Consider the following 12,115-nt stretch of genomic DNA (forward strand, 5'->3'; position numbering starts at 1 on the left):
CTTTGAGGTTTTGTTAGCAAAAAGGTGCTTGTTGTGGGTTTTTATCCCAATTACATTTCAAGTGTTAAACCAGGCATTCCCAACCGCGGTCCTCAAGGCACACCAACAGTGCAGGTTTTAGTGATATCCAGGCTTCAGCATAGATGGTTAAATCAAAATAACTGAGGTACTAATTAAGTCACCTGTGTTCAAGCCTGGACATCACTAAAACCAGGACTGTTAGTGTGCCTTGAGGACCGCGGTTGGGAAACACTGTGTTAAACCATACCTCCCATCTGTCACAAGCTTTGAGGGACAGTCCTGTTTCATGGTGAAAGCCGTGGAACTATCACTGAAGTAGGTAGAATTACAGCAAAAAGTGGGCGGATCAGGGCGGGTCTTTTGTCCCCATTTGTAAACGCAAGGCATAGTTGTACAGGCATATATTGAGTATATGAAACGCAAGAGCACTAATGTGATAGTAACACTGATCAATAAAACCGGGTACACACCCCTGACAGATTTTCCACCAACTAGACAGATTCCAAGGACCAGAACGATCACGACGATTACACAAGATGTGGAGAATACACAATAGTTCGTTTCAAATGACCACCTGGACTTCAAATCATAGCAGTGATGGTTTTTAGATGCAGGATTGGTCCGATCTCCATACACACCACAAATTCCGAGCAATGCTTTTCAGGCAGGACCAATATAGTTTGTGCATATTTGACCCTGGTGCAGTGTACATACTAAACAATTCTCGGGCCAATGACCCAATATCTGACAGGTCGGCCGGTGATTGTATAGTGTGTACCAAGCTTTATACAGTACTTTACCCCATAGAAGAGTCAATGTACCCCACCTTCATGCCATAAGGTATTTGGCAGGTGCACATTAAACCAAGTAGGCATATTTGCACTTATATTATATGTGAAACAGTTGCCAGGTTTTAAGACTGTATGATAGTGTAGGACCTGCATGAAGGTGGGGTACCTTGGCGATCGGTTTGCAGGCTTCTGTGCATTGGCCAATTCACTAACTAAACCCCCATCATTTATTTATTGATGTGTTCGGGATAAGTGAGCTTGCTATGGTGAGTGCTGGGTTTTCTGTGTGTGTGTGTGTGTGTGTGTGTGTGTATGTATGTATGTATATATGTGTGTGTATATATATATATATATATATATATATGTCTCTGACGTCCTAGTGGATGCTGGGTACTCCGTAAGGACCATGGGGAATAGACGGGCTCCGCAGGAGACTGGGCACTCTTTAAAGAAAGATTAGGTACTATATCTGGTGTGCACTGGCTCCTCCCTCTATGCCCCTCCTCCAGACCTCAGTTAGAATCTGTGCCCGGCCAGAGCTGGATGCACTTAGTGGGCTCTCCTGAGCTCACTAAAAAAGAAAGTATTTGTTAGGTTTTTTATTTTCAGTGAGATCTGCTGGCAACAGACTCACTGCTACGTGGGACTTAGGGGAGAGAAGCAAACCTACCTGCTTGCAGCTAGTTTGTGCTTCTAAGGCTACTGGACACCATTAGCTCCAGAGGGATCGAACACAGGGCCCGACCTCGATCGTCCGTTCCCGGAGCCGCGCCGCCGTCCCCCTTGCGGAGCCAGAAGACGGAAGATTCCAGAGAAAATCGGCGGCTGAAGACTCCGGTCTTCAATAAGGTAGCGCACAGCACTGCAGCTGTGCGCCATTGCTCCCACTGCACACCACACGCTCCGGTCACTGGTGGGTGCTGGGGGGGGGGGCGCCCTGGGCTGCAATTTGTATACCTTACTTGGCAAAATGCACATAATACAGTTCTAAACTGTATATGTGCCTAATCCCCCGCCATAAATATTATTAAAAAAGCGGGAGAAGCCCGCCGCTGAAGGGGCGGGGCTATCTTCCTCAGCACAGCCAGCGCCATTTTCTCTTCACAGCTCCGCTGGAAGGACGCTCCCCAGGCTCTCCCCTGCAGTATACACTACGGAAAGGGTAAAAAAGAGAGGGGGGGCACATAAATTTAGGCGCAATTGTGATAATAAGCAGCTATTGGGGGAAAAATTCACTTTGTACTAGTGTAAATCCCTCTGTTATATAGCGCTCTGGTGTGTGCTGGCATACTCTCTCTCTGTCTCCCCAAAGGACTTTGTGGGGTCCTGTCCTCAGTCAGAGCATTCCCTGTGTGTGTGTGTGGTGTGCCGGAACGGCTGTGTCGACATGTTTGATGAGGACGCTTACGTGGAGGCGGAGCAGGTGCCGATAAGTGTGATGTCACCCCCTGCGGGGCCGACACCAGAGTGGATGGATATGTGAAAGGTATTAACCGACAGTGTCAACTCCTTGCATAAAAGGTTCAATGACGCAGCTTTGGCACAGCCGGCATCTCAGCCCGCGCCTGCCCAGGCATCTCAGAGGCCATCAATGGGCTCAAAAACGCCCGCTACCTCAGATGGCAGACACAGATGTCGACACGGAGTCTGACTCCAGTGTCGACGAGGATGAGACAAATGTACAATCCACAAGGGCCATCCGATGCATGATTACGGCAATGAAAAATGTGTTGCACATTTCTGACATTAACCCGGTTACCACAAAAAAGGGTATTATGTTTGGGGAGAAAAAGCAGCCAGTGACTTTTCCCCCATCTGATGAGTTAAATGAATTGTGTGAAGAAGCGTGGGGTTCCCCAGATAAGAAACTAGTGATTTCTAAGCGGTTACTAATGGCGTACCCTTTCCCGCCAACGGATAGGTTACGCTGGGAGACATCCCCTACGGTGGACAAGGCGCTCACACGCTTATCAAAAAAGGTGGCACTGCCGTCTCAGGATACGGCCGCCTTAAAGGAGCCTGCAGATAGAAAGCAGGAGGCTATCCTGAAGTCTGTGTATACACACTCAGGTACTATACTGAGACCTGCTATTGCTTCAGCATGGATGTGTAGTGCTGCAGCAGCATGGTCTGATTCCCTGTCAGATAACATTGATTCCCTTGACAGGGACACTATTTTGCTAACCATAGAGCATATTAAAGACGTAGTCTTATATATGAGGGTTGCACAGAGGGACATTTGCCGGCTGGCATCTAGAATTAATGCAATGTCCATTTCTGCCAGGAGAGTATTATGGACTCGGCAGTGGACAGGTGATGCTGATTCTAAAAGGCACATGGAGGTTTTGCCTTATAAGGGTGAGGAATTGTTTGGGGACGGTCTCTCGGACCTCGTATCCACAGCAACAGCTGAGAAGTCGACTTTTTTACCTCAGGTTCCCTCACAGCCTAAGAAAGCACCGTATTATCCAGTACAGTCCTTTCGGCCTCAGAAAGGCAAGCGGGTCAGAGGCGCGTCCTTTCTGCCCAGAGGCAGGAGTAGAGGGAAAAAGCTGCACCAGACAGCCAGTTCCCAGGAACAAAAATCCTCCCCTGCTTCCACTAAGTCCACCGCATGACGCTGGGGCTCCACAGGTGGAGCCAGGTGCGGTGGGGGCCCGTCTCCGGAACTTCAGCGACCAGTGGGTTCGCTCACAGGTGGATCTCTGGGTTCTACAAGTGGTATCTCAGGGATACAAGCTGGAGTTCGAGACGTCTCCCCCTCGCCGTTACCTCAAATCAGCCTTGCCAGCTACTCCCAAGGAAAGGGAGGTAGTACTGGCGGCAATTCACAAGCTGTACCTCCAGCAGGTGATAATCAAAGTTCCCCTCCTTCAACAGGGACGGGGTTACTATTCCACAATGTTTGTGGTACCGAAACCAGACGGTTCGGTGAGACCCATTCTAAATTTGAAATCCTTGAACACTTATATAAAGAAGTTCAAGTTCAAAATGGAATCGCTCAGGGCGGTTATTGCAAGCCTGGAAGAGGGGGATTATATGGTATCACTGGACATCAAGGATGCTTACCTACATGTCCCCATTTACCCACCTCACCAGGAGTACCTCCGATTTGTGGCACAGGACTGCCATTCCCAATTCCAGACGTTGCCGTTTGGTCTGTCCACGGCACCGAGGGTATTTACCAAGGTAATGGCCGAAATTATGATACTCCCTCGAAAGAAGGGAGTTATAATTATCCCATACTTGGACGATCTCCTTATAAAGGCGAGGTCCAAGGAGCAGTTGTTGGTCGGAGTAGCACTATCTCAGGAAGTGCTACAACAGCACGGCTGGATTCTGAAAATCCCAAAGTCGCGGCTGGTTTCTACGACGCGTCTGCTGTTCTTGGGTATGATTCTGGACACAGAACAGAAGAAGGTGTTTCTCCCGGAGGAGAAGGCCAAGGAGTTGTCATCTCTGGTCAGAGACCTCCTGAAACCAAAGCAGGTGTCGGTGCATCACTGCACGCGAGTCCTGGGAAAGATGGTAGCTTCTTGCGAGGCAATTCCCTTCGGCAGGTTCCATGCAAGGATCTTTCAGTGGGATCTGTTAGACAAGTGGTCCGGATCGCATCTTCAGATGCATCGGTTGATCACCCTGTCCCAGAGGGCCAGGGTGTCTCTGCTGTGGTGGCTGGAGAGTGCTCATCTTCTCGGGGGTCGCAGATTCGGCATTCAGGACTGGGTCCTGGTGACCATGGATGCAAGCCTCCGAGGTTGGGGGGCAGTCACTCAGGGAAGAAACTTCCAAGGACAATGGTCGAGTCAGGAGACTTCCCTACACATAAATATTCTGGAACTAAGGGCCATCTACAATGCCCTAAGTCAAGCAAAACCCCTGCTTCAAAACCAGCCGGTGCTGATTCAGTCAGACAACATCACGACGGTCGCCCATATAAACCGACAGGGCGGCACAAGAAGCAGGATGGCAATGGCAGAAGCCACAAGGATTCTCCGATGGGCGGAGAATCACGTGATAGCACTGTGAGCAGTGTTCATTCCGGGAGTGGACAACTGGGAAGCAGACTTCCTCAGCAGGCACGACCTCCACCCGGGAGAGTTGGGACTTCATCCAGAAGTCTTCCAGCTGATTGTAAATCGTTGGGAAAGGCCAGAGGTGGACATGATGGCGTCCCGCCTCAACAAAAAGCTAAAAAGATATTGCGCCAGGTCAAGGGACCCTCAGGCGATAGCTGTGGACGCTCTAGTGACACCGTGGGTGTACCAATCGGTTTATGTGTTCCCTCCTCTTCCTCTCATACCAAAGGTACTGAGGATAATAAGAAAGAGAGGAGTAAGAACTATACTCATCGTTCCGGATTGGCCAAGAAGAACTTGGTACCCGGAACTACAAGAAATGATCTCAGAGGACCCTTGGCCTCTGCCGCTCCGACAGGACCTGCTGCAGCAGGGGCCCTGTCTGTTCCAAGACTTACCGCAGCTGCGTTTGACGGCATGGCGGTTGAATGCCGGATCCTGATGGAAAAGGGCATTCTGGTTGAAGTCATTCCTACGCTGATAAAAGCTAGGAAGGATGTGACAGCAAAACATTATCACCGCATATGGCGAAAATATGTTGCTTGGTGTGAGGCTATGAAGGCCCCAACAGAGGAATTTCAGCTGGGTCGATTTCTGAACTTCCTACAGTCAGGAGTGACTATGGGCCTAAAATTGGGATTCATAAAAGTCCAGATTTCGGCCCTGTCTATTTTCTTTCAAAAAGAACTGGCTTCACTGCCTGAAGTTCAGACGTTTGTTAAGGGAGTGCTGCATATTCAGCCCCCTTTTGTTCCTCCAGTGGCACCTTGGGATCTCAACGTTGTGTTGGATTTCCTAAAATCACATTGGTTTGAGCCACTTCAGATCGTGGAGTTGAAGTATCTCACGTGGAAAGTGGTCATGCTTTTGGCCTTGGCTTCGGCTAGGCGTGTGTCAGAATTATAAAAACCAAACAATTCCTGGCACTGTGATTCCACAGATGTGTAAGCTGCTCTTTCAGGGGCAATTGGTTATTTGTCCCTAAAATCGAAACTAAGATAATACAAACGAAAGAGCGCTATTCACATCCAAAGTGGATTTTATTTTACAATTCAAAAATCTCTAATATTCATGCCGGCCGGCAATACATATACATATAATAAAAATAACAATATAACTTCATAAAATCCTAAAAACAGATAAATCACTGATTATATTCAAATAAATTCTTTACACATGCATGTGTAGGGATAACCGTCCCACTTATTTTATTATATTTCCTTATTCCTCAGATATCCAGAGTTTGCATTGTATTTCCAATCAGCCGGATACTCTGTGGATAACTTGTGTCCAACAATGAAACAATTATATTCAAATGCACTGCTCAAAAGCTTCTCAGCCTCATACTAGAACGTACTTATGTCCATATATCCGTTTGATCTGATTAATGGAGCATGTATTGATCATGTTATATAAAGTGCATCCTTGTTCACAGCTGGTTCGTAATTTAAAGTGATTAGTGCAAAAGTATTTTATACATAATAGTCACTGTAATGTAGCAATCTTGTGACTGAAAAGTGGGTATACCATACATATGCTTATGTTTGATCACGGTGCAGGTGATATTCCTCCTGGCTAATTACTCATAATCAGCTTTATATAGAGTAGATACAACCTTGCGCTTTGGCCACGGAAATCAGGCTTTGCCCTCCTGCCCGGTGCTCGTATTCTCGGCCTTATCTGTAGTCCGTGGGCAGATGAATCATCCAGCGCTTCCCTCCTCAAGGGTATAATACGGCCGACCAGCTGATACCTTTTCGTCCGCTGTAGTCTGTGGTTTGTAACCGGAGGTACTGACAGACGCGTTTCCCCGCCTACTAACAAGCATCGGCAGCTTCCTCAGTGTCATAGATTATTTCTGTCTGTCTGTATACATAAGAATGATAATTGCATCAAAATATCCAATACTTTGCAGAGAATGAATTCAGTGTGAAAATGGTTAACCATCACAGGTGATTAGTGATGTTTGTATTAAGTGATATATGAGATTGAGGGGTTGTATATGTGTGTCCCCCTTGGTATATAAGTTTAAGAGATTTAGAAAGATTTTAGAAATAAATTCTTATAATGAATGTATGCTGTAGATATTTTTAATTAACATTGCAGTGTGTCAATGAAAGAAACGTAATTAATGCAGCCGTAAAGGCACATTGATTAATGAAACTGAGGCTTGAGAAGCATTAGATTGCACATGTACCCATTGGCTAATTGTATGCTTAAAAAGGAGTAAATGGGGAGGAGAATCTATGACACTGAGGAAGTCGCCGATGCTTGTTAGTAGGCAGGGAAACGCGTCTGTCAGTACCTCCGGTTACAAACCACAGACTACAGCGGACGAAAAAGGTATCAGCTGGTCGGCCGTATTATACCCTTGAGGAGGGGAGCGCTGGATGATTCATCTGCCCACGGACTCCAGATAAGGCCGAGAATACGAGCACCGGCCGGGAGGGCAAAGCCTGATTTCCGTGGCCAAAGCGCAAGGTTGTATCTACTCTATATAAAGCTGATTATGAGTAATTAGCCAGGAGGAATATCACCTGCACCGTGATCAAACATAAGCATATGTATGGTATACCCACTTTTCAGTCACAAGATTGCTACATTACAGTGACTATTATGTATAAAATACTTTTGCACTAATCACTTTAAATTACGAACCAGCTGTGAACAAGGATGCACTTTATATAACATGATCAATACATGCTCCATTAATCAGATCAAACGGATATATGGACATAAGTACGTTCTAGTATGAGGCTGGGAAGCTTTTGATCAGTGCATTTGAATATAATTGTTTCATTGTTGGACACAAGTTATCCACAGAGTATCCGGCTGATTGGAAATACAATGCAAACTCTGGATATCTGAGGAATAAGGAAATATAATAAAATAAGTGGGACGGTTATCCCTACACATGCATGTGTAAAGAATTTATTTGAATATAATCAGTGATTTATCTGTTTTTAGGATTTTATGAAGTTATATTGTTATTTTTATTATATGTATATGTATTACCGGCCGGCATGAATATTAGAGATTTTTGAATTGTAAAATAAAATCCACTTTGGATGTGAATAGCGCTCTTTCGTTTGTATTTTCTTAGTGTGTCAGAATTGGCGGCTTTGTCATGTAAAAGCCCCTATCTGATCTTCCATATGGACAAGGCAGAATTGAGGACTCGTCCCCAATTTCTCCCTAAGGTGGTACAGCGTTTCATTTGAACCAACCTATTGTGGCGCCTGTGGCTACTCAGGACTTGGAGGCTTCCAAGTTGCTGGACGTAGTCCGGGCCCTGAAAATCTGTGTTTCCAGGACGGCTAGAGTCAGAAAAACTGACTCGCTGTTTATCCTGCATGCACCCAACAAGCTGGGTGCTCCTGCTTCTAAGCAGACTATTGCTCGCTGGATCTGTAGCACGATTCAACTTGCACATTCTGCGGTTGGACTGCCGCATCCTAAATCAGTAAAAGCCCATTCCACGAGGAAGGTGGGCTCTTCTTGGGCGGCTGACCGAGGGGTCTCGGCTTTACAACTTTGCCGAGCTGCTACCTGGTCGGGATTAAACACGTTTGCAAAATTCTACAAGTTTGATACCCTGGCTGAGGAGGACCTTGAGTTTGCTCGTTCGGTGCTGCAGAGTCATCCGCACTCTTCGTCCGTTTGGGAGCTTTGGTATAATCCCCATGGTCCTTACGGAGTACCCAGCATCCACTAGGACGTCAGAGAAAATAAGAATTTACTCACCGGTAATTCTATTTCTCGTAGTCCGTAGTGGATGCTGGGAGCCCGTCCCAAGTGCGGACTTCTGCAATACTTGTATATAGTTATTGCTTAACTATAGGGTTATTGTTCTGAGCCATCTGTTGAATGAGGCTCAGCTGTTGTTCATACTGTTAACTGGATATAGTTATCACAAGTTGTACGGTGTGATTGGTGTGGCTGGTATGAGTCTTACCCTGGATTCCAAATCCTTTCCTAGTAATGTCAGCTCTTCCGGGCACAGTTTCCCTAACTGAGATCTGGAGGAGGGGCATAGAGGGAGGAGCCAGTGCACACCAGATATAGTACCTAATCTTTCTTTAAAGAGTGCCCAGTCTCCTGCGGAGCCCGTCTATTCCCCATGGTCCTTACGGAGTACCCAGCATCCACTACGGACTACGAGAAATAGAATTACCGGTGAGTAAATTCTTATTATATATATATATATATATATAATGAGCTAGCTTTTTTAAATTTAATTGCCTTCTTTTAGTTAAAGAAAAAACATCAGAGAAAGTGCTTTGACACAACATTTATTAAAACTTATGTACACGCTGGCAACTGCAATGCGTCTTTTATCGTATGCAAAAATGTATATACTCTGCATTGCTTGTAGCTACACTGTACACTCACCATATATTTTGTTTCATTTTAAGATTTGTTTTATTTTTTAAACGTTTGTGCAAACAGGAAGTCATTATCTTAGTCAAGCCAAACGCACATGTAGACCCTTCTTATCCACTTGTCGCTACAATTACGATGTGCTCACAGTAAGATGACTGTTTTGAGTCTTCAGCTGCATTGATGCACATCGGGACACTGACATGGAAGAGGAAAGAAATATCTCCTGCGCAATGCAAGATAAATGCAGGTAAAGCGCATCCATACACCTGCAGCTGCTGTAAATTGTCTTAGAAACACACGTGAGATGCAGAAAGCCAATGCCTGCCTGGATGTAGTTTTACCAAGTTACGAAAATAAGGAACTATGAGACGCTGTTATGTAATAGGCCGAAGCTACCACCAGAGAGCCCCGTTAGGAGTAAATCTAGCTACAAACTGCAGTTTTACACCTTGTCAGATGTTGCACTGCAGTGGAAGCAGGTTATAAAGTGTGTCCAGATGTTGAGCTGGGGAGGGCGCAATCAAGCTCACCTTTATACTGCAGTGTTAGTATAAAGCTGCTCCCTATTTGTGTACTACATGTAATAACATTTCTCTAACGTCCTAGTGGATGATGGGGACTCTGTAAGGACCATGGGGAATAGACGGGCTCCACAGGAGACAGGGCACTTTAAGAAAGAATTTGGATTCTGGTGTGTTCTGGCTCCTCCCTCTATGTCCCTCCTCCAGACCTCAGTTTGAATCTGTGCCCGCACGAGCTGGGTGCTACTTAGTGAGCTCTCCTGAGCTTGCTATAAGAAAGTATTTTGTTAGGTTTTTTATTTTCAGGGAGCTCTGCTGGCAACAGACTCCCTGCATCGTGGGACTGAGGGGAGAGAAGCAGCCCTACTCTCTGAAGATAGGTCCTGCTTCTTAGGCTACTGGACACCATTAGCTCCAGAGGGATCGTACACAGGATCTCACCCTTTGTCGTCCGATCCCGGAGCTGCCCGCCGTCCCCCTCGCAGAGCCGGAAGACTGAAGCCGGGTGAAAGAAGCAAGAAGACTTCAAAATCGGCGGCAGAAGACTCCAGTCTTCAAACTGAGGTAGTGCACAGCACTGCAGCTGTGCGCCATTGCTCCCACACTACACCCACATACTCCGGTCACTGTAGGGTGCAGGGCGCAGGGGGCGGGCGCCCTGGGCAGCAATTAGGACCTCTTGGCAAAAGTGGGCATATATACAGTTGGGCACTATAATATGCATGAGCCCCCGCCAAAAATTGTACATGAAAGCGGGACAGAAGCTCGCCGTCGTGGGGGCGGGGCTTCTTCCTCAGCACTCACCAGCGCCATGTTTTTTCTCCACAGCACCGCTGAGAGGAAGCTCCCCAGCCTCTCCCCTGCAGTTACACGGTAGAAGAGGGTAAAAAGAGAGGGGGGGCACATAATTAGGTGCAAAAATCAATATAAACAGCAGCTACTGGGTTAACATTAAGTTACTGTGTTATTCCTGGGTTAATAGTGCTGGGGTGTGTGCTGGCATACTCTCTCTCTGTCTCTCCAAATGGAGGAATTGTCTTCAGATGAGCATTCCCTGAGTGTGTGGTGTGTCGGTACGTGTGTGTCGACATGTCTGAGGTAAAAGGTTCCCCTAAAGAGGAGATGGAGCAAATATGTGTGTGAGAGGGTGTCTCTGTCGACAACGCCGACACCTGTTTGGATATGTGTAATTAAGTGCTAAGGTGAATTTATTGCACAAAAGATTAGAGAACAGACAGGGAATCTACCCATGTCTGTCCCTATGTCGCAGAGACCTTCAGAGTCTCTCAATGCTCACTATCCAAAATAATAGACACTGATATTGACACGGAGTCTGACTCCAGTGTCGACTACGATAATGCAAAGTTACAGCCAAAATGGCAGAAAAGTATTCAATATATGATTATCGTAATAAAAGATGATTTGCATATCACTGATGACTCATCTGTCCCTGACACAAGGGTACACATGTTTAAGGGGAAGAAAGCTGAGGTAAATTTCCCTCCTCTCATGATGGAAAAGAGCGGGAATCTCCAGACAAGAGACTGCAGTTTCCCACAAAGAATTTTCAGGGAGTATCCTTTCCCCACTAGGGCCAGGATACGATGGGAATCTTCCCCTAGGGTGTCACGTTTGCCCAAAAGGTAGCCCTGACGTAACAGCTATTCTCAGGGATCCTGCAGATAGCGTGCACATTCTGGTACACTACTCAGGCCGGCGATTGTGTCGGCATGGGTTTATAGCGCTGTGGCAGCATGGACAGGTACCTTATCAGCAGAGATGGAGACCCTAGTATGTATATGTATTACTCAAATCAACTAGAAGGAATGATGAGAAAGTAATCCCCTGGGTGAGCACCTTCACGGTAGCAAGCCCCATCATTGATCGGGCCACAAAAGCACTACGGCCGATTGTGAAATCAGATGGTGACCTGACATGTTTTAAGGATGTTAGACCTATGGCCGCGTTTAAACGCGGTCGTAATTTAAAAGACAGGCTGGTGAAAACCGACATTTCAGGCAGAGGTATCCCTAGACATCCTAATGTATACTGTACGAAACCAGGTTGTTATAGTTGCTTCAATTGCGTTACTTGTCAATATATGTCACCCTGTAAAAGCTTCAAACATCCTCATACTGAGAAAACTTTTGATATTCGCCATGTAATGACGTGCAAGAGCACGCACATGGTGTATGTAGTTGTCTGTCCCTGCGGTTTATACTACGTGGGACAGACTACCCGTAGTTTTAGGGAGCGTATGGCTCTCCATCGCTCCAGCATTGATCTATCACTATCAGGTAAATCAATTGATCAACCGGTA

Source organism: Pseudophryne corroboree, chromosome 8 (genome assembly GCF_028390025.1).
Source record: "Pseudophryne corroboree isolate aPseCor3 chromosome 8, aPseCor3.hap2, whole genome shotgun sequence".
NCBI lineage: Eukaryota > Metazoa > Chordata > Amphibia > Anura > Myobatrachidae > Pseudophryne > Pseudophryne corroboree.